This window comes from Danio rerio, chromosome 21, assembly GCF_052040795.2.
Source record: "Danio rerio strain M-AB ecotype USA chromosome 21, GRCz13ab, whole genome shotgun sequence".
NCBI classification, from domain to species: domain Eukaryota; kingdom Metazoa; phylum Chordata; class Actinopteri; order Cypriniformes; family Danionidae; genus Danio; species Danio rerio.
In genome coordinates, this window is record NC_141041.1 from 7,592,793 (window position 1) to 7,602,594 (window position 9,802).

Consider the following 9,802-nt stretch of genomic DNA (forward strand, 5'->3'; position numbering starts at 1 on the left):
GGATGACTAATGATAAAACGGTCCCTGGTGAAATGTTCCAGAGCATCTGCTACATTGCAGCTCAAGACTGCGGTCAGATAAACTGAGAGCACATGCTGTTTGGAGGAACGTCTGTGACTCAGAGTACAGGATGAACCTCCATATCATTCAGCACAGACAGACGATTACCCATGAGCCTCTAGTGCTGCTGCAATTCTCCAGAGTGATGACTTATTTTTGAAGGATCACCCTGACCCTTCCAGATGCAACTCATCACTGGGAAACACTCATACACTCTTATTCACACGCATATACTACGGACAATTCAGCTTACCCAATTCACCTATGGCGCATGTCTTTGGACTTGTGGGGGAAACCGGAGCACCAGAAGGAAACCCACATCAACACAGAGAAAACATGCAAACTCCACACAGAAATGCCAGCTGGCCCAGCCGAGGCTCAAACCAGCACCCTTATTGCTGTGAGGCGACAGTGCTAACCACTGCGCCATGTGCAATACTTCAACATTTATATAAAAATAGGTGAATGAGAAATAGCTAATGTTGTTGTCAGTTTTTAAAATCTGAAAACTGTTTCTTTTTTTCACATTGTTTTTGTGTAAATAAACCAGTCAATTTAGAAATTTCAGTAATCTTTAGATGTTACACTGTAAAAGATTTGTCCTTAAATTCATAGTAAATTACTGGATAATGATTGCATTATGTTCACAGTAAAATACTGTAGGTAAATTCAAAGCAGTATGGGGTAGTTCACAGTAATTTACTGTGATGTTGTTACATTAAATTACTGTTAAATTACAGCCATACAGTGTAACTTCACAGTAAAGTAAAACACATTACTGGGATTTCACAGTATTATCTTGTAGAATAACTATATTTTACTGTGAAGCAGGCTTTCCTCGGCTACTCTCTCTGACATTTACCCTGACTTGAAATCATTTTGGGTGTTTAACAGTGTTTGGTTTCACGAATCAATTACTTTTATTCCAGTTCATTGTGTTTTTGAAGACGAAGCTAGATTGTTTTTGGGACATTCTGTTATTTCTTCATTTCAAAACATGCCAATACTAGCATAAAAGTTCATTTGAATTAACGACTGTTGATTGTAGTCAGTTAAATGTCTGTTGAAGGAGCAGTATCAAGCAGACACTCTACTAATACTCAAATAGACCATCAAAATAAAGTGTTACCTCATATTCCTTACCTCTAATCTATGAAATAATTTTTCAGCTTGAGAATAATTAATAAATAAGTAAAAAGATACACTTTTACAAAAAAAAAAGGTCCCAAAAGAGTTTTTTTTTTTTTGGCCATACTAGAACCATTTTAGGTTGCCTAAATAACTGTTCCATGATTTGTTTTTTTAATAATCTATAAAGCAGGTTAAACACAATGAAACCCAATGAAATTAACAGCAGCATGGGGTAGTTCACAGCAATTTACTGTGATTTTTGTTACATTAAATTACTGTTAAATTACAGCCATATAGTGTAACTTCACAGTAAAGTAAAGCAAAGCCCATTACTGTGATTTCACAGTATTATCTTGTAGAATAACTATATTTTACTGTGAAGCAGGCTTACCTCGGCTACTCATTTTGACATTAACCCTGACTTTGAAATCATTTTGGGTGTTTAACAGTGTTTGGCTTCATGAATCAGTTACTTTTGTTGCTGGTTATTACATTTTTGACAAAGCACAACATTTTTCATTAAAAATTATTTCATATTTCCATGTTAACCTTTTAATATAAATAAAAAATATATTAAAAAATAAAGGTTATAATAAATGAAAGGTGCAGTGCACCTAAAAATGAAAGTTTCAAACCAGGATGATTTCCTTTCGAGTTGTTTTTGAAGATGAAGAGTTTTGTTTTGACGTTTTGCACCATGCTGTTTAAATAGCAAATGCATTTGCGCTCATATGTGTGCCCATAGACGTTCTGCTCTAAAAAAGGAGGTGTGTTAAGGCGCATTGCTGGCGCCTTGCTACTTTGAGGATCTAAAATAGACTGTTCAATAGACCAGCTGAGTGGAGGTCTAAAGTCCAGCACAGAGCGCGTTAATTGTGCACCTCACTTACACATTGCTTAATACACGCAGGATGTACAGCAACATGCAAATATCTTTACAAATGAAAAAGAATTAAAGGAATAAAATATTACAAAAATCCTTATTTTCAACATAAATATAAAAACCACTGCCTCCATCTTCTTCATCTTGGGAGACTTTTTCAGTTCATTCATAACAATTTGCTTTTGTATGATGTTAATATTATTGTTATTAGTTTTTAATTTATTATGTGCATATTTATATTTGTTTTATTAAAAACAAGCTTAGCTTTGCCCACTTGTCAGGTTTCAGACCATATGGGGCATAGCAGGTGTATTTGGATGTGTTTTTTTTAGCACACTTCATTATTATCGTTTATTTATTCGTTTGCTGGAAATTAAAACTGAATTTAGAAATAGTTTTGAAACAAATATTTGCGCTCAACAACGAAAATTAATTATGTATTGGGTAATGGATGTCTGTGCATACAACACATTTCCTTATCCACTGAAGAGAGTGAAAGTGAAAGTAAAGAATGAGGAGGCTCCTTCTTTCCTTCTTGCGCTACAGATGCTCTGTTTAACTGTTTCTCACAAGTAAAGTGTTTAGTTTTTCCACTTACAAAGTTTGCTATGTAAAAAGCAAATGCGCTATGGCGCGACACAACTCTTAAAGGGTTAAAGGGACTCTTAAAGGGAATGGGAGATGAGACTCTGATTGGTTTATTCTCAAAACACACCTATAACTTATTAAGAGAATAAGCTCAACCCTGTTAGACCATGTGCTGCAGCGCAAAGTGTATTTTTCTATTTTTAAAATAGCAAAGTGGATTCTGACACGCCCTAATGCTTTTGCGCCCTGCGCTTTGAACTTTGCACCTAGATCGTCACAATAGAGCCCAAAGAGTTTGAATTCCTATAACTAACATGCAAAAGATATAGTCCTTTTGCAGTAATTTGCTGTAACCATGCTATCCACCTTCATGTCACAAAAAATTATGAATACAACACTTTACTGTGCAATTTTACAGTTAAATCCTGTAAAGTTATACTAATGTAGTTTGTGAAAAATTACAGTAACATGCTGTGAATCAAAAATCTAATTTTTTACAGTGTGGGTATGGACTATTTTGGTATCAAATCAAAAAATAGCATTTAATAAATTTTTTCTCATATTTGAAGAACCGAGTGCAGCAATAACATCAAAAGCAGCTTGATCAAAAGTGTCTGTACATGTGGAAAGCGTCTGTGCTTTTATCCTCACTCCTTTAATTTCTGCTCAGTGCTATCCATCACAGGCCTTCGAGGGAATCTCCAGCATGTTTGGCTGCGATCGTTCACACTGAATTGACTCCAAGCGCAGAAGGGCTTAGTCTAAATGTTGTTGAATTTCCTGATAAATGTCATCGGTAAATGACCTAATCTCTTGGCAATAACTCCCGATCTCTGTTTGCAGATGACTGTGGAAATGCAGATGGACCTTCAGGGAATATTTCCCTCAGATTCTACTCTACATACCAGTCGAATTAAAGCCCTGATTCATTATTTTCTGGTTTATAGTGCTTCAGATAGATCCATGTCATTGATTTAAAATGATATTGTTTACCTCAAATCTATGAAAAAATGAGAATAATTAATAAATAAGTAAAAAGATGCACTTTTAAAAATGAAAGCCCCAAAATATATATATTTTTTCTTTTTATATAGAGTCACTGCCATTTGAGTACAGTGAACTTATTGTCATGTTCAAGAAACCAGTCCGAGATGATTCGTGCTTTATGACATGGCGCATTATGCTGCTGGAAGTAGCCATCAGAAGATGAGAACACTGTGGTCATAAAGAGATGGACATGGTCAGCAACAATACTCAGGTAGGCTGTGGCGTTAACACGACGCTCAGTTGGTACTAATGGGCTCAAAGTGTGCCAAGAAAACATCCCCCACACCATCACACCACCACCAGCAGCCTGAATTGTTGATACAAGGCAGGATGGAACCATGCTTTCATGTCGTTGACGACAAATTCTAACCCTCATTTACCATCCGAATGTCACAACAGAAATTAAGACTCATCAGACCCGGAAACGTTTTTGCAATTTTTTATTGTCCAATTTTGGTGAGCCTGTGTGAATTTAGCCTCAGTTTCCCTTTCTTAGCTGAAATTAGTGGCACCCAGTGTGGTCTTCTGCTTCTGTAGCCTGCCTCAAGGTTGGACGTGTTGTGTGTTCAGAGATGCTCTTCTGCAGACCTCGGTTGTAACAAGTGGTTAATTGAGTTACTGTTGCCTTTCTATCAGCGCCAATCAGTCTGGCCATTCTCCTCTGACCTCTGGCATCAACAAGGCACTTGTGCCCACAGACCTGCTGGTTCATAGGTTCTCTTTTTCAGACCATTCTCTGTAAGCCCTAGAGATGGTTGTGCATGAAAATCCCAGTAGATCAGCAGTTTCTGAAATACTCAGACCAGCCGGTCTGGCACCAACAACCATGCCACGTTCAAAGTCACTTAAATCAGCTTTGTTTCCCATTCTAATACTCTGTTTGTACTGCAGCAGAGCATCTTCATCATGTCTACATGCCTGAATGCATTGAGTCGCTGCCATGTGATTGGCTGATTAGGAATTTGTGTTAACGAGGAGTTGGACAGGTCTACCTAATAAAGTGACCGGTAAGTGTATGTTTGAAAATAAAACAAAAATGAAATCTACAAACCAGCAGATCACATTGTAAAACATCTAAAAACTGTCATTCTAAAATCCCTCAGCCAAGGTCCATTACACAGTGACTGATTTTTGTTTGGTTTTGAAAATTAGTTTGCCTTGTTCTCTTTCACTTATTGGATGGAAACAGTGCTCTTAATATTTGAATCGCGTCTTTGGCTGGCTCTTTAATTTGTTCGTAATATGTTTTAAAATACAAGTGTTTTGCATTCTAGACCAGTAGTTGGTGATGTCTCTCGCACACGTGGTGAGTTGTAAGTATGTTTTTTTTACCTTTATATGAATGTAATGCTGACTTCACCTGTTGTCTTAGTCAATTTTCCTATTAAGAAATTGTATAAATTCTAAGATCATTTTGAGTTTCCAGATTAGACAGGATGTACATTTTAAACACAGTCGTTAATAATATGTCGTTGTTGTTGTTGTAGTTGTTGTATTAAGTAGGCTTTACTTTTAATTGGGTTCATTTGATCTGTTTAATTGCTTTGATGTATACTTGGAAGAGTAACACACTTGTGTTTGTGCCTGTCAGAACAGTCCTGATCTAAGCCCAAAAGTGTGTTTGCCGGATTAAAAAATGTGAAAGTGTGAAAACTTTGATCAAGATCCAGCGATAACTAATTCTGTAATAACCGACTGCTTTGCACGTCATGCAAAAATTCATCGGAATATTTCTGAGTTTATGCAACCAGACACACGTTTAATAAGCACCGATACATAATACCTTAATATTGACTGATGGCCCCTGAGGGAACATGTAGAATGAATGAAGAGAAATCTAGCTGTGCCAATCTGTTCATCACTTGTTTTTAGTGTCCTTTTAGAAGCAGTTTTCTCATTCTTTCCTTGAGTTCATCTGAGGTTATGTATACAAAACAATATAGGAGATACGTCTAATAATATCATGTATTTGTTTAGATTGGAAAGTAAAAGTTGAATGCAAATACTCTACAAGTCATTAATGTAGATTATAAAAAAGCTAGGAGTGAACCCTGCAGTACACCACAAACTGTTCCTTAATTGTTGCTAAGAAGTGGGATTACAGTTAATGATTGACAAATGTCAATAAATGAAACTAGTAAACTCTTTAGCTCCTTTTCAAAGTGCAGTACGCCACAAACTATGTTCATATATTTTTGCTAGCAAATGGGATTACAGTGATAGTTTGGTAAATGGGTAACACTTTGGGCTCTATTTTGACGGTCCATGCACAGAGCGCAAAATGCAGGGCGCAAACGCTTTCAGGGCATGTCAGAATGTGTTTTTGCTAATTTAAGGGCGGGAAAACCTGCTTTGCGCCATGGCGCATGGTCTAAAAGGGTTGAGTTTATTTTCTTAATGAGTTATAGGTGTGTTTTGAGAATAAACCAATTAGAGTCTCATCTCCCATTCCCTTTAAGAGCCAGCTGCGTCGCGCCATAAGCGCATTTGCTATTTACAGGACGTAAAGTAAGTCTAAGTGGAAAAAATGAGCATTTCACCAGCAAACAGTTAACAGTTCACAGTTTTTTAACAGAAAACTGTTAAACAGAGCATCTACTGTGAGAATGAGAGATAATGGAACTACTTTCACTTTCGCTCTTGGATAGGGAAACCTTTACGCACAGACATCAATTAGTCTATAAATAAATAATTGCGTTTGTTAAGCGCAAATATTCGTTTCAAAACTATTTCTAAATTCAGTTCTAATTTCCAGCAAACGAAAAAATGAACAATAATAACAAAATGTGCTCAAAAACCTGAGTTATATCCTAAAACACATGCTTTGCCCCTTATGGTCTAAAACCCTCAAGTGGGCAAATCTAAGCTTGTTTTTAATAAAACAAATATAAATATGGATATAATAAATAATACTGCTAATAATAATAACATTATAAAAAAGCAAATTGTTATGAATGAACTGAAAAAGCCTCCCGAGATGAAGAAGGCATAAAAGCAGTGATTTTTCATATTTATGTAGGCTAGAAAATAATATGTTTTGTAATATTTTAGTCCTTTATATTTATATCCAATATCTATTCTTATTATATCCTATATATATCTTTAATATTTAAATTTTTTCATATGTAAAGATATTTGTCTATTGCTCTCTTGTGCGTATTAAGCAGTGCGTAAGCGAGGTGCAACTTTGCGCCGGAGTTTAGACCGGGTTTGTTTTGGTCTAATGAAAAATCTATTATAGTTTCTCAAAATAGCAACGCGCCAGCGGTCCGCCTCAGAACGCCTTCCTTTAGACCAGAACGCCTATGGGCGCACAAATGAGCGCTAATGTATTTGCTATTTAAACTGCGTAGCACAACGCCTCAAAAAGACTCTTGCGCCAAGCTGAAACTACCAAAAGACTACTGCGCCGCGCTTGCGCCACACTGCGCCGGGTGTATGATAGGGCCCTTTAATTTGATGGTCTAACTGAGTATTGGTAGTATGTTGATACTGCTCCTTCAACAGACATTTAACTGACTATAAGAAATATTGCAAGTACATGTCAACTTAAACTAACTCCAACCCTAACAGTCTACTTATAATCTAATGAGAATTAGTTGGCATGTAGATGAAATGTAACCTAAATTCAACAAATGGACCATCAAAATAAAGTGTGCCACTTTCACTCATTTTCAAGGTGCAATTGTAGCTGAGAAGTGGAAGAGTTTGATTTGAGTTATGAGAATGTTGAGAAGATGCTGTTGGAATTTTGGCTGTGCTGATTTGTTTGTTGCTAATTTTAGTGTCATTTTAGTATAATTTTTCTCATTTTTTTAGCTTGAGTTATCTAAAATTATACGCAAAACAATATGGGGATATAAGTTTTATGTTATTTAACTTTATTTGTTTAGATTATGAACCAAAATTTTAAAGCAGATACTTTACACGTCATTAATATAGATTATAAACAGCTTTGGTTCTAAGAGTGAACCCTGCTGTACAATTCAATTCACCTTTACTTGTATAGTGCTTTTACAATGTAAACTGTGTCAAAGCAGCTTCACATAGATGATCATAGTAAAATGATACAGTGTCACTTCAGTTTTCAGTGTTTAATTAAGTTCAGTTTAGCTCAGTTCAGTGTGGTTAATAACCACTACTGAGAGTCCAAACACTGAAGAGCAAATCCATCAAAGCGCAGCTCTACAGATCCCGAACCATGCAAGCTAGTGGCGAGGCGAAAACTTCACCAATTGGTGAAAGTGAAGAAAGAGAAACCACAAACTATGTTTATAAATTGTTGCTAGCAAATGGGATTACAGTGATTGTTGTTTGATAAATGTCAGTACATAAAACTAGTAAACTCTGTCGCTCATTTTCAAGGTGCTGTTGTAGTTAAGAAGTGAAAGAGTTTGGTGTTGAGTTGTTGAGAAGGTGCTGTTAGAAATTTCACTCTGCCAAACTTTTAGGGTGTACTCACACTATGTGCAGTTGCCTTGAACCGGGCCAAAGCTCGCTTGACCCCCCTTCTGTGTCCCCTGACGGCCCGCACTCACATTACATTCGGGCCTGGGCACGCTTTCGCCATCGATGATGCGCTGTTCAGTAGAGAAGCGCTTTCGCTCAGCATAGTGGAGATTTCTCTTGTTTTAGTCGTTTGATATGCAGTGACATGCAGTCAAATATGTCGCTGAACAGATCAGCCACTTTTGACGCTTATAAACAGTCATAAAGTCCTTGTGCTGTAGGAATTAGGAGGTTTGCTGAAGGCACAGCTGTGGTGCAGTGAGGAATTTGCGTCTTTAATAAATAAGTTTTCGTCAATTGAACGGTAAGAATGATTAGTAAATCCATATGAAACAGTCCCCTAAAAGTCACGTCTTGCTTTAAGTTTCGGGCTCAGGCCCGTTTTGCACTCACACTACAAGCGTACCGCGCCAAAGCCCAAGTGAACCGCGCTCAGGCACACCTCCTCCAATCGTGCCAGGGCCGGCCAAGTGAATCGTGCCTGAGCCCGATTCAGCGCACTCACACTTCTCAAACGATCCGGGAAACGGGCCTGGGCACGGTTTGTATAGCATAGTGTGAGTAGGCCCTTAGTTTTCTATCAGAAACAGTTTTCTCATACTTTCCTTGAGTTATAATGCAGATACTCTACATGCCATTAATGCAGATGAAAAAAGCTAAGGACCTAAGAGTAAACTGCGGTATGCCACAAATTATGTTCATAAATTGTTGCTAACAAGTGGGACTACAGTGATTGTATGATAAACGATGTTAAATAAATCTAGTAAACTCACTTATCACTTAACTCAATTATATACAGTTTGCGCCTTGGCGCATGGTCTAACAGGGTTGTGCTTATTCTCTTAATGAGCTATGAGTGTATTTTGAGCATGTGTCAGATGATTGCTTTTTTTGCACACAGTGTACTGTAAATCTGAATTGATTTGAAATGTTTTGCTTTTATCCAAGCAAAAGGCAGCTGCTTTAGTGTCTTAATGCACTGAATCCAGTGATGAATGCTGTTTACATTTGTGAGTTTTGTATTGACGTGTAACAATATAAAATTTAATAGAAGGAAAGATGGATAGTAGTTGGGTATACAGATGGTTATAAAGTTGGATGGATGGAAGGCTAGACAGATGGATGGATAGTAGTTGGGTATAAAGATGAATGGATAGTAGTTGGGTATACAGATGTATGGATGGATGGATGGATGAATGGACAGAATAATAATTGTTGGGAATACAATAGGATATATAGCTGTATGGAGGGTTAGATGAATGGAATGATGTATAGTAGTTGGTAGGGATGTAACGATATTGTAAATACCGTCATACCGCAATATTAATTTTTTTCGATATTATCGAAGTCGCATGACTCGGTAAAACTATAGGTCTTCTGAAAAAATTTGCTCAGGCGAATGAAGCGAATGGGACGTAGCTAAAACTACATTTCCCATCAGCCCAAGCGTGGCCATAATCCTTTGCGGTCTGTTGTCGCTACAGATCCAGTAATGCGGAAATGGAGTGTGCTGCTAGTAGCGGAGATGAAAAAAAGATGGAAATGATCGAACCTAAAGCGGGTGTTGTCGCCGCGCGCGTGCTG

The 9,802-nt window shown here is 37.2% G+C and overlaps 1 long non-coding RNA gene across 1 annotated transcript; it reads right to left on the reverse strand.

Moving 5' to 3' along the window:
* Positions 1-6,814: 6,814 nt before the first annotated feature.
* Positions 6,815-9,325, reverse strand: LOC147838742 (uncharacterized). Its single transcript, XR_015519980.1, has 3 exons — positions 9,105-9,325; positions 8,570-8,997; positions 6,815-8,269 (listed from the first exon to the last, which is right to left on the reverse strand). It is a non-coding gene; the product is annotated as an uncharacterized LOC147838742 (long non-coding RNA).
* Between the last annotated feature and the right edge of the window lie 477 nt (positions 9,326-9,802).